Source organism: Lynx canadensis, chromosome D4, assembly GCF_007474595.2.
Source record: "Lynx canadensis isolate LIC74 chromosome D4, mLynCan4.pri.v2, whole genome shotgun sequence".
Taxonomy (NCBI): domain Eukaryota; kingdom Metazoa; phylum Chordata; class Mammalia; order Carnivora; family Felidae; genus Lynx; species Lynx canadensis.
Window position 1 is genome coordinate 83,275,525 of NC_044315.2, and position 20,051 is coordinate 83,295,575.

The following is a 20,051-nucleotide window of genomic DNA, read 5'->3' on the forward strand; positions in this document are numbered from 1 at the left end:
TGGGCTCAGGAGGAAAGAGGCAGCCGGGCGGGTTCAGCCCCGCTTCCTGCTCACATTCCCGGGCAGGAAGTGCCGTGAGCCTCTCAGAGGAGAGCAGACGGCACAAGTGATGGGGCCCGGGGTCGGCAATCTGGGATCCTACCTGGAGACCCTGTGTCAGGGAGCAAAGCAGTTGGGGCTGCAGGTTAGAAATAATGTTCCACCGTGGCTTGAGCTGCTTCAAGATGTCAGGAGCGACTTCCTGATGGGCAGCTGCGGGGGGAGGGGGGCCAGTCTCTCTGTTCTCATCAGTAAAGGGAGGGACCATGAGCTCTGTGCCCTTTGAGTCTCCTTGGTTGGCCCTTGATACCTGGCTTTGGGGTGAGGCCAAGGCCCACGAAAGCCATAGGGCAAGGCTAGCAGCCAGAGGGAACGCAGAAGAATTACAAAGCAGTCATGACCCTGCAGCACACTGAGGCATCTCTTGGTCCCTGGTTAGCTCAGAGTGAGCTTGGGGCCTGTGTGTCACTGGGGTGTGTTCAGGGGGGAAAGTTCTGCCCCTAGGCCTCCACCCAGCCAGGGGTGGAGGCCCCCCACCCTGTGCCCAGCACCTCCTCTGCCAGTGCCAGTTCTCTTAACAGCGTGTTATTTCTATAGAATCATCAGCTATCTTTTCCTAAACAGCTTCTCCTCTTATTGCTATTAGTACTTTTTCATCAGAGCACCCCTCAGGGGTTCACATTGCTATCATCAGCTAGTCTTCACCTTTAAACAGCTCCATTGTGTAAGTGAATCCCAGGCTCAGAGAGGTAGAGGGACTTCTCCAAGGTCACACAGCAAGGATTTGGACCCAGATCTGTTTCCTCTGGGAGCCCGTGTGCTGATAACCTGGGAGGATCTTCAGGGGATAGACGGGTGGAGAGGGCATGCTGGGTGGAGCACTGGGGGTGGGAAGCAGGGGTTGCGGGAAACCAGAAGACGCTCTCTGGGGCCGACGTGGTGGATGACAGGTGCCACCTGGGATTGGGGTCCGACAGGCAAGGAGGCCTTCGATGCTAAGCTCTGGAGTGATGGCTTTACCTGGCTGCCTCGAAGGCTGACACGGGAGGGGTGGTGGTGTTGGCGGCGTGTGTGGAAAATGGCTTGGTGAGGGTAGGTGATAAGACCAGGAGGGGGTGAAGAGGCGCCGGCGTGGACGACAGTGTGGATGGTCTCCGAGCCTCTCAGCCGCCTGAGGCTGCAGTCCCATCCCTTTGACTCGACCCCAGCCCCCCACCTCCCCACCCGCCACCCCAACCCTTCCTGCTGGGTGTCTGGCGGGAGGCCCCTCACCTCCGCACCCCAGCCTCCCTCACAGCTTTCTTGTGAAAGGCAAGGCCAACGCCTAGGACTTGCTGGGGACAACGTGAGAATAAATGATAAAATATGTAAAGCTTGCAGCACTGCTCTGGGAAGGGGGGGGGGGAAGGTGCCATGGGTGTGTTATTTTCCCTAAATCCTGTTTCTGCTTGTCATTTCTTTCCTCCCCGTCAGAGAAGCAGTTCTGATTCTTGGGGATGAGAGAAGTCGGAGTTCATGCCAGTGCATCAGCCAAGGGCCAGGCCCATTTGAGCTGTCTGTCCCTAACTACATTCGTTTCCCGATTTCCAGGCCGTCTCATTAATCTGCAGGATCCCTGGTTCTAACGTGTTTCCCAGGGATCGAGTTGTGTTGTCACTGTGATTGAATTCTGACCCTCCCTTGATTGATTGATTGCTTGGTCGGTTGATTGATCTGGAGAAGTCAGAGGCAAAGCCGTGAAAGAGGCAAAGTTCTCCTGAGTTCTGCGTTCTGTGACATGTGGTGTGTGTTGAGGGGCGGGCTGGGGGCCACAGCTTCCCCCCCGCCCGCTGGGAGTCGGCCCGTCTGGCAGCCGACGTCAGCCGTGCAGTGAGGGGCGCTCACAGCCTCAGGTTTGGTGTAAGGCAGTGTGGTGCGGTAGGCGCGCCCAGCGGAGAAGCTGGCTGTTCCTGGGATCTGTCCAGGTGTAGTTTTCCACGGAGGCAAGATTCCCAGGAGGGTGAGCCCGGGCTAGCCCAGGAGCCGCTGGGTATCATCCCACGGAGCCAGGTGGTTCTAAAGGAGACTGGGTTCTGCCTACCATTAAGGGGCTCAGCCCCCCCCCCCCCGCCCACCAAAGGGCCTAGCACCTGCTGGGGATGCAGTCTGAGTGTTTTTATGTTGAGTGGACAGAGGAGGGTGAGGAGATAAATGTGTCACTTACTGACTGGGTGACTTCATGTATCTAGGGTCTCATTTTTATTATCTCCAGAAGCCATATTTCAGTTGGGGAGACTGAGATTCAGGGAGGTGAGGATTGTGGCCAAGACACCCAGCAGAGAAGCCTTGAGGCTGGTCTGCCCACGTGTGTGAACTTCCGCTCCCAGTAGAGCACTGGTCCCTCTGTCTGGCCTTTCCTTCCGGACACCGAGCTCCCTCAGGGCTGGACGTGGCCTAGGGCCCCTCCCTCCTGTAAGCACCCCCTCCCCTCAGTGCTGGGCGGAGATGGGGCAGGTGCACCTCCTGTGTGCCAGTCACACCCTGCGGACTTGATCTACGCCACGTCATTGAACAAGCGAGCCTTTTAGGTAGGTCTCCTCCCCATTTTCAGATCATGAAAGCGAGGCTCAGAGAGGTGAATGAAACTTGGCCAGGGTTTCCCAGCAAACAAGTGATGGGGCCCAGGTTCAAATTCAGGAAGGACAGTCACCTGCTGGCTAGAGAAGGGTTGGCTTTGACCCGTTACTGTGGGCATGATGTCAGAGGCAGAACTTTCCCACGCAGAAAAAGCAGGGAGTCTGCCAGGGTGGGCAGGGTAGGGGGGCGGCCCCTTGGTTCCCCAGGAAATGTGGGGCTAGATAGGGCCCCAAACCCACTTGGTCCCCGAGCACCCAACCAGCCCACCTCTTTCTGGCTTCGGGTGCTCTACCTGGGCAGTGGGAGGACGGGAGGACCTGGCTTATCTGAGTGCTGATTACATGCTAAGCAGTTTGCTACCCAGTCTGAATTAGTTGTGCCAGGGACCGTGTGAAGCCACATGTCCTTATTTGCATGGCCTGACCCCTTCCTCAGCTACACTTCCCCCGTAGCGCTTACTGCGGTCCAATGTCTGTGTCCACCACTTGACCCCTCTGGGGGGGGGGGGGGGGGGGTAGGGTCTGTGCCTCAGACAGCACTTGGCTTTGTAGGCTTCTCAAGAAATGCTTGATGCATGACAATGGGATGAAAAGGAAACTGAGGTCCGTAGAGCCCCGGCCAGTCCGCCGCCAGCTGGGGCCTTGCTCACTGGCCGGCTCTCAGCCTGGAGTTCCAGGTGTGCCTGTCTGTGTCCCCACAGGTTCACGCTGCCCAAAGAAACTTCCAGTCTGCGCTTGTGGCTTTGGATCAGCTCTGAAAAAGCGTGTCCTGTGACCGCTCAAGGAATCTGGGCCTTTCGCCCAGAAGAGAGTGTGTTTCCTGGCTTCCTGAGAACTGGGGCCCACCCTGCCCCTGGCTGGGGCTTGCAGAATGGGAGGGAGGGAGCGATGGGCTCCGGCCCGGAAAGCGACAGCATCAGACCTTATCATCTGAGGTTGGCCGCCCTGTGCCCGAGACTGTCCCGGCAAGGCCACCCCTGCATGGCCGTTAATCCTAGCACTCCAGGCAAAAGTTTCTCCACTTCTGGGGCATCTTCTGCGGGGGAATTAGCGCTCTTGAGTTACTGGAAAAGAAGCATTCCTCACGCTCATACAAAGCTTTATCCCTTGGACGGCTCTCCCAGCACACCTCACGGGTTACCACGTGGCACACGTGGGTGCGACGTTCATGAAGCACAGGGTGACTGGCTTCCATTGGGTCATCAAGCCGCCAGGGCCAGATGTTTCGAAAAGCTCCTTCTGGAGTGCCTGGCACCTGGCCTTTCCCTCTGAGGCCGGGTGCGGGTTTACGAGGTGTCTTTGAAGAGAGCTGGAGTCATCCGGCCCGTGATGTCTGTACATTGAGTAATTTCACGCTTTGGTTTTTTTTTTCTTTTCAAAAGAAGGGTCTGGGCTTCTTTCTCCTTCCCCTGCTTTTTCCTTTGTATTTTCTTTTCCTTAGGACCCTCCCTCACTGACTGGCCTGGAATGCCTCCTCCCTGGGGCTGGGAGATCACCCAGTCTGGAATGACCCACAGGTTAACTGGGGTATATTGGGCAAATTTCTGAGAGGGAGAAAACCTTTTTCGTCCACAGAGGAGAGTGGGGGAGGCCAGCCGCACTTCTCCTCGGCCAGGATTGAATAAAAATAATCACTCGGGAGGGCATGCTGGCTTGAGTTTGCCGGTTCCCCAGTGCCAGATCCACGCCAGGCCCGGGGCTGTGTGAGATTCTCACCCATCTATAGGAAATGAGAAAACTTAAAGACAGGCCTGGCATCAACTACTTTCTTATGTCAGGTGTCCTCTTTCACGCAGGACGGTGATAATATAGGTGGGAATTTTATCGTAGGTGCCAGAAAAAAAGTTGGCAACCTTCTAAGGTCCATCTTCAGAATTTAGGGGAAACGCTACAGGCCTGTGAAATCCCCAGACCTGGGAACCACTGATTTATTTCCTCTGCAGCCTGAGAAACAGAAGTTGAGCCTGGAGTCTTCCAGGAAGTCTTCAGTGCTTGGGGAGGCTGGGGAGCTGGTGGCCTGTGAACAGCGGCCATGCTTGGGGGTGAGGCGGGAGTGGGTGAGTTACCCAGAGCCCCCATAACAAATCACCCCAGACTGGGGGCTTATCACAACGGCAGTTTAGTCTCTCACAGTCCTGGGGCCAGAAGCCTAAAATCAAGGTGTTGGCAGGGGTTGGTTCCTTCTGGAGGTTCCGAGGGAGAGAGTGTTTCACGTCTCTCTCCTGGCTGCTGGTGGTTGCCAGCGATGCTTGGCGCCCCTTGGCTCATAGAGTCATCACTCCAGTCCCTTCCTCTGTCATAACATGCCCTTCTCCCTGTGTGTCCCTCTTCTTATAAAGACACCGGTCGTTGGGTTTGGGCCACCCTATCCCGTGTGACCTTATCTTCCACTGATGACATCCACAAAGACCCTATTCCCAGATGAGGCCATATTCCCACATTCCAGGTAGACACGAGTTTTGTGAGGACACTGTTCAGCCTGGGACAGGGACTTGAGGGGGTGAGGAGGAAGGCCTGTTCTGGATAGGGCATTGCCAAGTGTTCATACTTGGGAGTGTCTGCCGCTGTTTGAGTTAAAACAGGGTCCCCAAGATGGACTTCTAGGGCCGCCTGTGATTGCAGGACCCAGGTGGCCCCAGCGTCCCTGCTGACGTGCTTGCCGGAGGGGACAGATGCACTCAAGGACCCAGGTCCAGGGAGGGAGCGCCGTCGCCACAGCCAGGGCCAGGTCGTGTGACACCCTCCCTACTGGACAGTCTCATGGGAGGGGACCTAGCCACTCTGCACTCTGACTCCAGAGTCTGTGCTCTGCGTCCTAGACTTCTTTCTGTCCTTTAATGCAGGCACCACACATGAGTGGATCGGTTCACTTCAACTTTTTGAAAGACAGGCCATCAGTATCTAGTCTTTCAGTGGCACCTGCTAGGACACCTTGGCACCGAGAGCCCCCCCCCCCCCCAGTGCTCTGCATAAGCCTGGCTGTGCTTTTGGCGTGGAGGGGGCCCCTCCCGGCAATGACAGGGCCCCGCCACTCCCAGCAGTACCGCCAGCGAAGCCTCTGCCTGCTTTGTGGATAAAAGGCTGCCTGTGTGGCAGGGAGGAGGGATCCAGTCTCTTCTCTTCCTCCAGGGACCCTTATCTAGTTTGGCACAGGCTCTGTGGTCAGACGTTTCTGGGTTAGCATCCCAGCCCTGACACCTCCTCGCCAGTGATCTCGCTCAAGCAAGTCCCAGGGCCTCTCTGAGCTCTGCATCGCCCCCACTGTGAAATTGGAGTAATGATTCTAGCCCCGAACGATTAGGAGATGGCTGTGTGACTTAGTGGCTTGTAACCCCCTTTTGTGAATCTTCCCAGTGCCTCGCACGGAGCCTGGTGCACAGTAGGCGCTCAATAAAAACAAGCCAGATAAGAGAGAGTATTGTGGGGCCTGAAGTACACTTCACAGCACTCTTGAGACCTGGTCCCAACATAGTCCCTTGAGAGGAAGGTTCTGTAGGCATTTCCTGGCTCCTGGGGATGGACACAGTTACCTGAGCTAACCATGGTAGGCGTGAGGAGGTCAAGTGTGTGCAGTAGCATTGGCGGAGGGAAGGTGCCGCTAAACCACATGTGGGGCTTTGATTCCTCACGTGATGCACTGAGTAAAATTATACCTGGGCTTGGTGCCGTGGGAGGCAGAGGGGTGTGCAGAAGAGCACTGGAAGGGGGTCTGGCTTTGCAGCCCTTATGAGCCCTGTGTGCAGATGCTCACGGGCCCTCATCAGTCCTGCTTTAGACTTTCTGCTGTGGACCTGAGGCCACTGCTGTCATTTGGGCCTCTGTCCCACAGCTGATGCCAGACTTGCCTAGCCCTCAGGCCTTTGCACCTGCTGTTCTCCCTGCCTGGAGTGCCCTCCCCCTGCTCCTCTGCTCAGAGCTGCTTCCCATTCTGAGATGGGACACACAGACTGCACATACCTTTCCCTGGGTCACCACACCCTGGGCACACACAACAGTGATGTCGCTGGGCTGTAGGTGTTGCTGTGAGACTCCTATCTGTAAACAAGGAGCCCCGTTGAGGACAGAGGCTGGTCATAGTACATGTTTGAAAATTGAGTGAACAAATGATTGAACGTCCTTGGACACTTCTCTGCTCGGTTCCTTGGTTTCCGGTCTTGAAGATATAGGATGTGGACTGCTGGCTTCCTTGGGGCCCTTCTGAGGTCTCTGATGAGACATGAGCTCTCGAATGGATTCAGAGTTTCTCCTGCTCCCAGGAATAAACAGAAGTGTGGCAATAGCACACGTTGGGCTAGCAGTTGCCACGGACGTGCAACAGTTTGAACGTGGTATGGGGGACTTTCTGGGTACTCAGCGCAACGTCCTCAGTTAATGGATTCCGGTGTCTTTGAAAAGGCAGGACTGAGGCAGCCTCGCTGGTCGTTTTAACTGCAGTCACGGCGGCCCTTCCCGCCCCATTCCCTCTGCAGGACTTATTCCCAGGCCTGTGGAGGGATGGAGGTGTGGAGAACTCTCTCTCTCCTCTTCCACGTGTGCCAGGCCTCCTGGTGATGTATACAGCAGGTTCCGCTGGGTCTGTCCCCAGCTCCCTCCGCTCCAGGCTAGCACCGGATTTCAAACCTCCACCTCCGCGGTCTCCCAGCTGTGCAAACATCTTCCTCTCCGAGCCTCAGTCTCCTTACCTGCAAAATGGAGATAGTAATTCCCGCCCTGTGGGGATGAGCAAGTGGACGAAATATGTGGCGTGGTGTGTGGCCTGGGGTAGGATCACATGATACGGTGGCTGTTCGTAGCCTGAGTATTCCTTACGTTAGAGATCAGGGTGAAACAGATCAGCAGTCTGCTTGCTTAAGCCAAAAAATGTCTGTCGTCTGAAGAATTTTGTTTTGGAAGACAGGTTTTGGGTCAGAACCTGATTCCCTCAGGAATTTCATGGTTGAACATCCAGGCGTTATTTTATAAGCTCGGTGACCACCCAAGCCTTTGAGCCTTCCACGTGGACGTTCCCAGGTCAGGCTTTTCGGGAATCTCTTACACAGCTGGGCTGCCTGTCACGTCGGTAGCATCATTTCCACAGAGCGGGCTCTGTCTGGCTATGAATAGATGTTTTTTCCCTCTTTCTTGGATGCCTGAATGGCAAGTCTCCCTCCCGCGGTCCCAGAGGCCGACCTGTGTGTAAAACTCCAAAATGGACATCAGAGCGGGGCCGTCCATTCCTGCTCCGACTCCCGGCACCCAGGGAGGCTCAAAGAGATGAGTCGATGGCTGCAGTGACCTGGGAGCCTCCCGAAGCCCCAGGCTGTGGTTATAAAGGCTGCTGAGCAAACAGACACAATCAGAGGTCACAGAAAAGACAGCAGCTCAGAACGGCAGCCGAGATTGAGGAGGATGGCCCAGTGTCTTCAGAAACAGGCCTGCTGGCATCCAAGCCCCAGATGCAAAGCCCCTAAAAGCAGGATGCCCGCTGGAGATCAGCATGCTGCAGGCGAGAGGGCCTTGTCGTTGGGAGCGTGGGTTCTGGAACCACATCACCTTGCTCCAGATCCCAGCCCTTCACCAGCAAGCGTGCCTGACCTTCTTATGCCTCAGTTTTCCCCTTCTGTAAACGGAGATAATAATGTACCTATGAGGGGTGATTCACGTCACTTGAGCGGCGTTAGAACAAGGCTTGGCACGTGGTAAATGAATAAGGGTAAACTGAGGCCCAGAAAGGGCAAGGGACTCGTCTGCGGTCATCCAGCAAGTCACTGGGGCAGCCAGGCTGAAACTCATGATTTCTAGTCCCGTGGACGTTTCCCTCCTCCCCCTTCACCCTCAGTCAGACTTTTTCAACTCTGCCTCTTGCAAAGGAAATCGCGTGACCCTTCAGCCCGCAAAACTTCAGACTGCACAGAATTTCGGAAACCTCTTTGGGCTGGCTGGGGGCCTTGCTGCAATTCTGTTCGGCTGCTAGTTCTTTTTTCTCCCTTTTTTTTTTTTTTTTCTTTTGAAGCTCCAGAGGATTTCTCCTTTCCTGTTTCCCCAAATAGAAAAATTACCCTTTTGGTAAAGGAGTTTAAAGACTTCAGTCCCTACTGTGTATCCCTGAGCCAGCCCACCCACCCCGCTTCCCGGGCCTCAGTTTCCCCATCTGTGGAATGAGAAGTTTCCGTCCCTTGACAGGTGGACGGCCCCCACCTGCCAGCCTGTGATGGCCCTGGGGCGGGCGGGCCAGGAGGTACCACCCGAATGCAGGTCCATGCTGACCGTCGTGTGACGGGCGCAAAAGCTGGTGACACATCCTTCTAGGAAGTGAGCTGAAGCCCACCAGGCATGCCACCCACCTCCGCCCACCTCCTGTTGCAAAGGTTCTTTGAGTCATCGGTGTTGCCTGTGTTTTTTCTCACTCCCCTGTTTCGGCAAAATGCTCTGCCGTCCCTCTGGGCTGAGTCCAGGGTAGCCAGGAGCGTCACACCCGTAGGCCTCCAGGGCGTCAGAACCGGGGGGCTTGGCGGCCTCCTGATCTCTGCTGGGGACCCCAGCCCTGAGCCCTGGATGCTGCCAGCCTGGGGTCACCCCTCCGAACTTAACTCTCCTCACCTATGAAATGGGTAGGCGAGCCCTGCCCAGCAGGGTGAGTTAGCAAACCCAGGGTAGCTGGGTCGGAGTCCTGTGCCGTCTCACTCCACTCTCTCTTCCCACCCACAAGGCCCTGGCTTACCTGGGACCCAGCTGGAGCATAAGAGGTGTTGACACGCCCGAGTCCTCTCTGGCTGTGGACAGGAGGGGACACTTGGCCAAGCCAGGAAGCCTGGAGACAGATGCTGGCCCGTCAGGGCCAACAGCATCCCGAGTGCAGCCCTGTCAACCTTCTGATGGAGATCCTGGGGCCCAGAGGGGAGGGCCTGGAGCAGGGAGGCCGTGGAGCCGAGACTAGCGGCCAGGATGCTGGACCGGTGTCGCCTCGCTCCTAGTTCTCCTGTCTTCTGTGTGTGGGTTCGCTCTGAGGTCAGCCGGGCACCATCGGGGGGCCAGCCCGGCTGAGCCTGGGAATTCGGAGATGGGTGCCACGGTGGACCTGCAGCAGGAGGTGGGGGATTCAAGGCTGAGCCCCACCTTGCTACCCCCACACAGGGGCCTCAGGCAAATCATGCCCACCCCTGAGCCCCTGTCTCAGAAATGCCGCTCTGCCCACCTCTCCAGGTTGTCATGCGGCTTCATAAGATGGTGTGGGTATAAATCCCTGTGCAGACGTTCAAGAACTGTCCGGATGTGAAGAATTAAATATTTATCCCCCCCCCCCGGGGCATTTACGTATCCCCCACCCCCACCCCAGTGTCTGGTACAGAGTAGGTGCTCAGGTAGGTGTTGAATGAATAAGTGACAAAAGTTACTGTTTATTAAGCACCTGATACGTATTAAGCACGACACAGGGGGGTTTCCCATAAGGTGCTCTAAGCCTCGCAGCGGCCCTGGGAACTTAGGTATGTCCCCATTTTACCAAGAAGAAAGCTGAGGTTCAGAAAGGGAAATAACTCCTCTCCGGCCACACGGCAAGTGGTTGAGGAAATTAGGATCCACACCTGACTCTGAAGTTCCCGTACCCCACAGTGGCCCACTGGGTCACTCCCTCCCCAAGTCCGCTGCCAAGTGTTGAACAAACAGCTCCCTGGGAGCGGGTGGAGGGAGGCACTTGTCCAGAGTCCCGGCGCCTAGTGTTTGCCAAATTCCACGGTGTAAATCTTCCTCCCGTGTTTGATTTCAAGCAACCAAAGTGATAGCAACTGTCTCCCGAAATCCCTGAGAATGTAGCCAGCGGCCCTCACGAGCCAGCAGTGGCTCCAGCGCCCCTCTGCACCCTCCCCTGTGCAGGCCCAAGGCCACAGAGTTAGCAGTGTCCCCGGCCTGGGACCCCAGACTGGAGCCAAGCAGATGGCTTGGGGGTGCGTGTGGGGGGTGATAGCTGTGCCTGGGACACATCCCCAGCCCTGTCCCGCCAGAGCCCCTGCGGCTCCTGGGGGTCTTGGTGTCACCCAGAGACTTGGGCGGGATGGATGAGCCCCGGAGACACAGCTGCTGTGCGGTGACTGCAATATTAAGGCCTGCCGGCCCCACTGTGTGCGATATTCCTGCCAGGCCCGGAGCAGAGCCCTGTAAACGCCAGGATATAATGGACAATAAAAGTCGCCGGAAAATAGTGAGTCTCCTAGGACCGCCGGCGTCCCTGCCACACGCCGCCTGCCGGAACCACGAGCCCTGTGATCATGAGGCACGATCGTCATGTAAATATATAGGGTCTCTCGCCAGCCGCGGGCCAAGATTTATTTTATTGAGACGGTTGGGGGAGGGGGGCGGCTCAGGTTCCTCGTCCTGGTAACTTTGTGAAACGCTTTGCCATCACTTCCCAGCTTCCGAGAGAATGCCGCAGGAGCTAGCGTGGCCTCGCCCGTGTTTCCGGAAAGGGGGGATCCCCCAGAGACCACGGGTGCCTCCAGCCACATCCGCAGGCCCAGGGGCCCGGTTGGCCATGAGACTGGGGTCCCCTGGAGAATGAAGACTGGCCTTATTGTGAACAGTTGGTTTGCAGAGCGAGTTGCCAGAAGGGTTTGCTGTTGAACAAGCACTGTTCTTTTCACGATGATAACGAGTAATCGTAATAGCGACAGCCACGTTTATTGAGCTCTTGTGTGTTCCAGGGTCCTGATAGTCCTAGGCTGGTATTTTGCCTGCATGTCCTCATTTAACAACCCTAAGAAGTGGGTCCTCCCCAGCCCCCTGTTTACAGAGGAGGGAGCGACAACGAGGTGACTTCGGGACTGGCCTGGAGCTCATGTGGCTGGACAGAGGCAGCACAGGATTTGAACTTGGCGCTCTCTCTGACTCTAGAGCCTGTGCCGGGCTGCCTCCTGACTCCCTGGCCCTCTGGTCCCAGGTGGACCAAGAGCCACCACCTCCCTGAAGCCCCCTTGATCGGCTCAAGTTAGAAGCAGTGGCCCCTTTTGTGATTTTGCAACGTTAGATAAGCACTTTGCTCTCGTCCCCTCTCCACCACATTTGCCTTTTTCCCTGAGGGCAGGAACCTAGTCTATACACTGCAGGGGATGTCCAGGTGAGCGAGGATTCAGGCCTGCATTTTTCATCCAGGGTCGGCATCTCTCCAGCTGGGATGCCTCCGGCAAGCCACGTGACCTCTGAGCCTCAGTTCTCCCAACTGTCAGATGGATGCAGTGTCTGCCTTGCAGGGTTATTTTATGAGCACACGAGTGGCTCGAGTGTGTGCAGCTCTCACTCCAGAAGGACCAGGCCCAGCACGCCGCACTTAGGGGGTACTCTGTGTGTGATCCTCCCACATACGTACTCACCTCCGTGGTTGTGTGTCTGGGAGCCCGGGGCGGGGGGGGGGGGGGAGGGTGTGTGAGCCATGCCCCATATGCTGTGGCTTGTCGTGAGTGGGGAAGGGCAGTGTTCAGGGGGCTTCTGAAAGTCTTCTCGAACCAGACAGGGTGTCCCCTCTGCAATTCCAGACCCAGAAGATCTGGTTTTCCTCCCAGCACTACACACATGATTAGATACAGGATCCCTGAGCTCAGCCGGGGACACCAGCAAGGCCTCCGTCAACCTCCTACAAAGCGTCAGCACAGAAAGAACCCCTTGACTGTGGAGCCGACCCACTATGTTGTAGGTGGGGAACTGAGGCCCAGACACAGGCCGAGATTTCCCCAAGGCCACGCAGTCCTGGGAGAGTCCCAGGCCCTAGCCTCCCCCCACCCCGACACCCCCTCCCCGGCCAGCCACCATGCCACATGCCACCGCTCCGAGCAGAAATCACCTGTATGGGTCACAAATGGCCTTGCGTTTCCCAGGCCCTGCTTGGGTCAGCGAGGATCCTGACACAGGAAGGCGCAGGGACCTCACCTGTCCCAGAAGGTATGTATGGCCCCAGAAGCTGTGATTGTCTCTTGGCCAATAACTCCATGCCGGGTGGCAGGACTGGATGGAGAAGTGGAGCTCAGCCTTGTGGAGATGGTGCCGGAGGCACGTGGTAGCTCAGGAGGCCCTGCAGCTGACAGAGGGGCTGGTGCACCTGTCGGCGCCCGTCGGCGCCCCCCGGCACCGCTCTGCCCCCTCTTCCGTGTCCCAGGTGGACAGGCGTGGGGAGCGACCAGCAGTGAACATGAGTGTTCGAGGGCACAGGGGCTGAGCAGAGCTGAGTTAGACTTCTGGAGGTCTCTCACCACCTCAGGCCCAGGAGGAAGAGGAAGGCTCCCTGGGGTTGGCTCACACAGTGTGAATCTGTTTTCCCTGGGCATTGTGCTGTGTCCCGAGGGACAGGAGCACACTCTCCCCTCAGAGGCAGCTCTCTGCCCTGGAGAGAATTCCTCTCCAGCAGACAGGATCCCAGAAGCAGAAGAAAAACATCAGACAGTGCCCAACTCGGGGACCTGGTCCAGCCAGTCTGGAGCTTCCTCTGTGAGTCAAGGCCGATGACACCCCCATAGCGAGGTTATGGAGGACGGTCCTTGAGTGCTGCACGCATCAGGGCCTGGGCACAGAGTCTACCCCACAGGCCTGTGGAAGGCTGGCCTGGACCCAGCAGCGGCCACCCAGGGGCCCAGCACCTGGCATATGCCCGACAGTTGGGCCCGGCCGGCGGGGAAGGTATGCTGGCAGGTGGCCGAGCCATGGTGCCAGGATCTGGCTCCGTGTGCCCTCTGGGGCCTCAGCTGCCATATGCCTGTGTCAGTCCCAGCGGTCGAGCTGCAGATGGGGCATTGGTGGGGGGAGGGGGGGGGTAGTTTGCCCAGGGTAGAGGTGGCTCTTGTTCTGGAGGAGGAGGCAGGTGCTGGCCACAGGGGTGCTTTTTGGAGACCGAGGTCCGGGGCCGGCCTGGAGCCTTCCCAAGTTCACATCTGCTCAGGTCCACCAGCCTCCGTGCCCTTGATCCCGCTGTGTCCCTTCCCCTCTGCTCCTAAACCTGCCCATCCATCTAGGCCACCTCATACTCCACCTGTTGTAGAAAGCTGTCCGTGACCTTGCCTGGCCCAAAGTGAGAATGCATCAGTCTTTTTCCTGGAGGTACCTTTCATGTTCTTTTCTGGCCTTTGGATCTGCTTCTGTGTTTCGGGGGTTCTCTCCTGTGGAGACTATAAAGGCAGCAGGGTTTTGTCTGAGTCACCTCAGGGTGACCGGCCATCAGCCTAGACCCTGCACACACAGAGCAGCTGGGAAGACGTATGGAAGAAGGGAAGGCAGGGACAAGCTGAGTCCTCAGCTCCAGGATCCACAGCCTTGGTGGGAGAGTATGGGTCCTGAATAAGGATGTAATAATAATCAATAGTAACTCCATTGATTGGGTGTCTATTATGTGCCGGGCCCATGGCTAAGTACTTTTGATTCATGTAACATCACGGCCCCCTCCAGCAGCCCAGGGTGGTAACGCTGGGGTACCCGCAGCTGGGACATGGCAGACCCAGGACTCCGAAGCAGGGCCACCTCCTACCAAAGCTCTCCTCTCTCAGGCAACAAATATCTTTGTCCCAGCTTACAAAGGAAGAGACTAGAAAGGGTTAGGCTTTTCAAGGGACAGCAAGAACTTTTATACTTCTTAGTGTTTGCTGGGCCCCAGCAGGGACGGGTGGGGATGGAGTGCAAGGGACAAGGGAAGGGACACCTTGTCCTTCCCAAAGCCCAGGCTGGTTTAATCCTGCCGTCTGCTGGCAGTGTGCCTGTTTCTGGGTTGGGGGAAAGGGGTTCATAAAGAGCCTGGAGAGCACATCCCTTTGCCTGAGCATAGTAGGGTATGGAAGGGGTTAGGGAGGCTAGGTCCTGGCCACATGCTGCCACTGCTGTGCTCACAGCCCTAGCCAGCCTCTTGTCCTCCAGCCTCAGTTTCCTGGAAGGTAAAAGGGGAGCAGGACTGGGCGATCCCAGAGTGCATTCTGATTGCATTCCCAGCCTGCTGGTTTGGGGCACGCTTGTGTTTTCCTCGACTGTCTGGTGGCCGCTGCCATCAGATTCCAGTCCCTGGTGAGCATAGGGCTCCCCGGTGGCTGTGACAAGTTCCATTCACCACGGAGGTGGCAGCGGAGTTATTTCTGGAGCAGCGGGTGGTGGGGGAGTTTCCTTTTGGCAGGGACTGGGGATGGGAGTCTCGGGCAGGGGAAGTCCCACACCGAGACAGGGCCGGCCCCTCTTCCCTCACCCGCCCTGGCACAGAGAGGCCTCCCAGATGCCCAGAGGCCCCTGCACTGCACACACCCACCCTCGACCCTGAGCTGAGCAGCACTTCTCCCGAGCTTCTCAGGAGCCACTTTGCAAGGTACTGGCCTCTGCCCTGTCTCCAGCTACGGGGAAGCCCTCACTCTTTCCTGCTTCCACCTTTGCCGCAAGGGTGTGCACAGCAAGTGGCAGGGAGGCAGGCAGGAGAGACTTCTGGGGCCTGGACTCCTGGGGCACCCGACCTGGCTGTGCCTCTGTCACTGCTGCTCACTTGATCGTCCGCCTGGTGGGGGCTGCCAGCGGGGTCAGCACCATCTCCAGCCCGGCATGACCTGTGCCACCACCCAGCTTGCGGGGGAGGGCAGTTGTCAATACCAGGTTTCACACTGCGTCTTCGCGGGCTCTGCCAGAAGCCCTGAGGTTATGAGGGAGGCAGAAAAAATTCTTTTATTTCTCCCGGGTGAAGTTCGGCTGCCTGGGCTCGTGTCTGATGTCTGAGCAGTGAGTTCTCCGCAGAAGATGCTCCCACCGGGGATAGCTCTCCCTTCAAACCTTAAGACGGGGGCAGGAAACCAAATAAGGCAAGGCAAGGGGGTCAAGACCGTCCCACGTGTGGAAATCCCTGGGTGGGATTATGGTGGCTCCCAGGGCACGCTTTTCCCAAACACCGAAGCTGGGGGCCGCTCCACTGGGTTTCTTCCTTGGGTTATGGGTTGTCAGGGCAGTAGTTATGGTCTGAGACAGGAGATGGGGGTAGAGGAATTTCTCCCTGAAATTATCCATTGCTAGTGGCCCCTGGGATGAGCTGGCCCCAGGACCTCAGGCTTCTCCTTTCTGGCCTCTGGCGTTTACGGACTAGATGAGAGCCATTTACCTGGCCCTCCCTTTGTGGCCTGCTGGGGCTGCAGAGATGAGTGGCTTGGTCTCTGCCTTCAAGGAAATCTTCACCTGGGGAGGGAAAAGCATGTGAACAGGCAGCGACAACACGAGGACAAAGGCTGTGGAGCCAAGGAGTAGCTGACTGAGGGAGTCCAGGAAAACTACCTGGAGGAGGTAGCCCAGGTTGGGTTCTGAAGCAGGAGCCAGGTTTGCCTGGAGGCAGTTCATGCCAGGGAGGGGGAGCAGAGTCTGCGAAGGCCTTGAGGAGAGACTGAAGTCATTTATCTAAAGGGCAGGGGTCCTTGGGATGGTGGGATTGCCCAAGGGGTGAGTGAGTGAGATCCCAGCTTCCTCCAGCTCCGAGGTGGTCTCCAAGGATTGCCCCAAGCGAATGAGATTAAAGCCCAGACTTTGGAGAGAGTTAGGTTTCGGTTCAAACACAGGACTTGCCATCCTGCTGGAGGCCGGGGCTTGGTGGGGCACTTCTCTGTGCCTTGGTTTCTCCTTCCGTGAAACGGGTTCATTGCAGACCTCACAGCGGGGATGTGCTGAGGTGCCGCGTTGGCCCAGAGGAAGTGCCAAGTGTCTTCCTCTTCCCAGCGGGTGGGATGAGGCATGGCCTTCACCAGGTCCTGGAGCCAAAGGCCTTCCTGGACAGAAACGAGTTGCCTCACTGCTCCTTTAACTGAAGGACGAGATGTGTCCCGCTCCTATATATATTTTTTTTCTCCCCAGAATCGAGTTTGATTAAACAAGCAGGAGGAAATGAAAGGTGATTAGGAACCTTCTCAATTTTAAAAAGGCTCTGGGAAGCCCTGCAGTGTGAGGAGAGGTCTGTTTTGAGTGGCTCGGTGATTTCTGTCTGATCGGAGACAGGGGGGCCCTGCGCACCAAGGCGCACGTTTCTTGCTTGGGTTTCAGGAGCGTGGGAGGAACCACCGGCTTCCCCGCCCTGGCTGGTCAGAAGTTTATTTAGCCTGCTCCCTCCGCCAGGCCCTGGGCGAGACACTGATGGTTTAGAGATGACCACACAGATGGGTTTCCTGTTTGAGAGGCCAGCAGAGGAGGAAGAGAGAATGACCAAGAAATCAGTTAGACGCCAGCAGATGGGGAAGGGGGGCCTTGGTAGCGCCCCACTGCCCCTGCGTGCCCGCTCTTCAGGGTTCGACTGTTGCTTCTCTATGGATGGAGACATCTGAGGTGAGACTTTACCAAGACCTCCCAGGAAGTGTCAAGTCTGAGTAGGACCCAGGATCTGGTCCTGATGTACGGGTGGGACTTTGCCACACGGGTATGTGGTCGGGAAGGGGAGGCCCTTCTGTTCGGGGGCCTGGGGTGGGGTGGAGGAGTTGGGAAATGCAGGAGGGCAGGCCCATGCCGGCCGGGCAGGACTTGGAATGCCGTGTCCAGGCACGTGGGCCTTGGCCTGGGGAGCTGTGGGTGGGAAGCAGCAGATTGGGATTTGTGTGTTCAGGGGAGGGAACCTTCCTGTTGTGGGCTGGCGGTTGGGTTACGAGGCAGGAGATCAGCTGCCGACCTCTAGGTTCTGCAGGCCCACGCTGTACAGAGGTCCTGCCATCCTGGAAGGACGGGGCTGGTCGCGGTCCCGTGTCTTAGAGAAGACAGTCTTCTACTGGTCCTGGAGCTGAGGAATCGGAGCGGCATGTGTGGCTTTGGGGGGGGGGGGGAGTGAGGGGACATAGGACCAGTCAGGAAACCAGACACCATCTGTGGCTCATCCCCTATGGCTCCCAGGCCCCCACGACTCTGGCCTGAGATCTGGCTGCTTCCTGTCAAATGATGAATGGGTAATGTCTGCTTATCCCGAGACCAGAAGAGAAGTGAGGCCAGGGTGGGGGAAGGACACAGCAGCCAGAACCAAACCTCTGGGCCAGAATTCACTCACTCACTCACTCACTCACTCACTCACTCACTCACGCATTCATTCATTCACTCTCCCAAGGCAGTATGGACCAGGGGAGTCACACAGACTTGGCTTCAAGGGTCAGTTCTGCCTGTTGTGTGCTATGTGACCTTGGGCTCATCACTTAACCAGTCTGAACTTGTGTGTCCTCTTCTGCACAATGCAGATTATAGCAGCCGCCGTAAGGTTGCTGTAAGGGAGCAGGGTACGCACAGCACTGGGCACGGGCCGGGTACAAACACGGCACATGTTCCATTAGTGGCGGCTGTTATGTTCTCCCCACCAGCCGGTCTGCGTGGGTAGGACATTCCTTATGGCCCCAGGCCTCGTCCTGGGACATGAAGTCAGTGGAGTTTCTTTGGTTGTTCACGGCCTTGCTGGTCTGAGGAGCACGTTTAAATGGCAGCATTCTCTGATGTGTAGATTCTGGCAAGGGCTGTTTCTCCTCAGAGCCTCAGTTTCCTCATCTGCAAAATGGGGGTGATGGCACCTCTTGGGCTTCTTGGGAGCTGTTCAGGTGACTCAGCTCAGGGGAGGAGCTCGAAGTGGGTGTTGTGGTGCTGAAGCTGGTCTAGCCTTGACCCCACCAGCGGCCAGGCTCCGCGAGCTGCCGCGTTTCCTGGCTGGGCCTCGGATCTCCGTAAGTGAAGGGGTGTGTTAGGCAGTGCTGGCCTGTGGCGTCTCTCCTCTCTGGGTTGGCCGACGGCTTCGGGCGGTGGGCATCCATCCTGGGCTTCCGCCACCGGGAGCCTGCTGGACAGACGGAAAGTCCCTGGTGCCCACGCTGGTGTTGGGTCACTTGTTCAGGGAGGAAAGGGGAGGGTGGGAAGTCACAGCGATATTTTCCTGCATTGGGAAAACAACCCATAAAGCTGTTCACTCCGCTGGAAGGTCCGAGAGGGGCCTTCCTCAGGGAAACTGGCGTGGGGGCTGGCTTCCGGTGGAGGCTGAGCCTCGGAGGCTGAGGGCCTGGCCGAGCCTGGCAGCCGGGGAGCCGCGTTGGCCTTCACCACTCCCACCCCCGAATGAGGGGCAGTGACGCCCCTGCCTCAGTTGACAGACCCAGAATGTGGCCGGGCTCAAAGTCTCGCGGTCATCAGGAGGACCCGACCTGCGTGCACACGTTTTGAGAAGAGCAGGCAGGACACGCTGTTTCTGCCTCAGGGTCTGGGAACAAAGTGGGGTATAAACACATACTTGCGCCCACACAGTGTAGGAATGCACCACCATGAGACCCCCAACACACAGATCCTCACGTGCACAGACCCCCCTGAACCCGCCCCAAGCCGGGGCCTCGCCCTGAGCCTTCCTGAGCCTACCTGGAGTCTTGAGTCATCTTTCACGGGGAGGGCAAGGGCCCCACTGAGCTGCCAGCCTCGCGAGGCGTGGCATTTGTCAGTAGGGTAAGGAGGGACACGACTCTTCTAGGTGAAGTTTCCAGAAGTTGGGAGGCAAGGTCCAGGTGACAGTCCTGGTCAGAGAGGCCACTGGAGAAACCTCACTGCCCAGCCCAGAAGCCGATCCCTTCCAGGGAGCGCCCAGATGAAACCCAGGCCCCACATTAGTAAGAGCCTTGTCCAAAGGCCAGGGCTTGGAGGAGAGTTTCGGGGGGCTTTGCGAAGGTAGCCACGCTTCACGTGAGTGATAAAAGCATTTGTTCCAGAGTGGTCCTAAGGAGGACGTGCAGTGAGGCAGAAAGAGCAAGATCTGGGGGCCAAGAGCCCCAGCTCTGTCACTTACCAGCTACGTGACCCTGGGCGAGCCCCTACCCCTCTCTGAGCACCAGTTCCCGTGTCTGTCACATGGAGGTGATCACTCAGCCCTCTGTTGCCCAGTGAGGGTTAGCGATAACCATGCTGGGAGCGACTGGCATCTCAGAGGGCCTTCACCTGTGTCGGGCTCTGCTGTAAGCATTTACATCTGGTAACACGTTTCATTCTCTCAGTGACCCTAAGAGGAACATCTTACTTATTAGCCCCATTTTCCAGATGAGGAAACTGAGACACTGCGTGGTTAAATGAAGCCAGGCCAGGATTTGAACCTAGGCAGTTGGACTCCCCAGCAGGCCTTGCTTAAACCCTTAGATGCATCCTGATTCGGTCCCCGGGCACCTGATAGACGCACACACATTGAGAACCCAGGCTGGGAGCCACACTGTGCATCCCCCCTGCCTTGGAAATGCAGAGCCCTTGCTTCCTGTAGAAGAAAGGCCCTTGCTTCCTGTAGAAGAAAGGCCCTCTTTTAGGTGGCCCTCAGTGTGGTCTGTGCCTGGGTCTCACATTCCACGGATTTTTGGCCCCTGACTTGGGCTTTGGCTGCCTGGGCCTCATTGTTCTGCAACTTGGCGGGAGCCACCAGGCACAGGCAGCCAGCTTGCTCCCTGTGCTACCCAGAGA

General features: G+C 57.3%; 1 protein-coding gene across 2 annotated transcripts in view; it reads left to right on the plus strand.

The window, feature by feature from the left end:
* Nucleotides 1-20,051, plus strand: part of NEK6 (NIMA related kinase 6) — an 87,191-nt gene that overhangs the window by 16,450 nt on the left and 50,690 nt on the right. The window contains exon 1 of one of the 2 annotated variants that reach the window (XM_030294110.1): nt 16,833-16,931. The exons of the other annotated variant lie outside the window; for it this stretch is intronic. The gene's annotated coding sequence lies outside the window, so the exon portion shown is untranslated. Of the gene's footprint in view, nt 1-16,832; nt 16,932-20,051 lie in introns of those variants that run through there. 2 annotated transcript variants of the gene reach the window in all.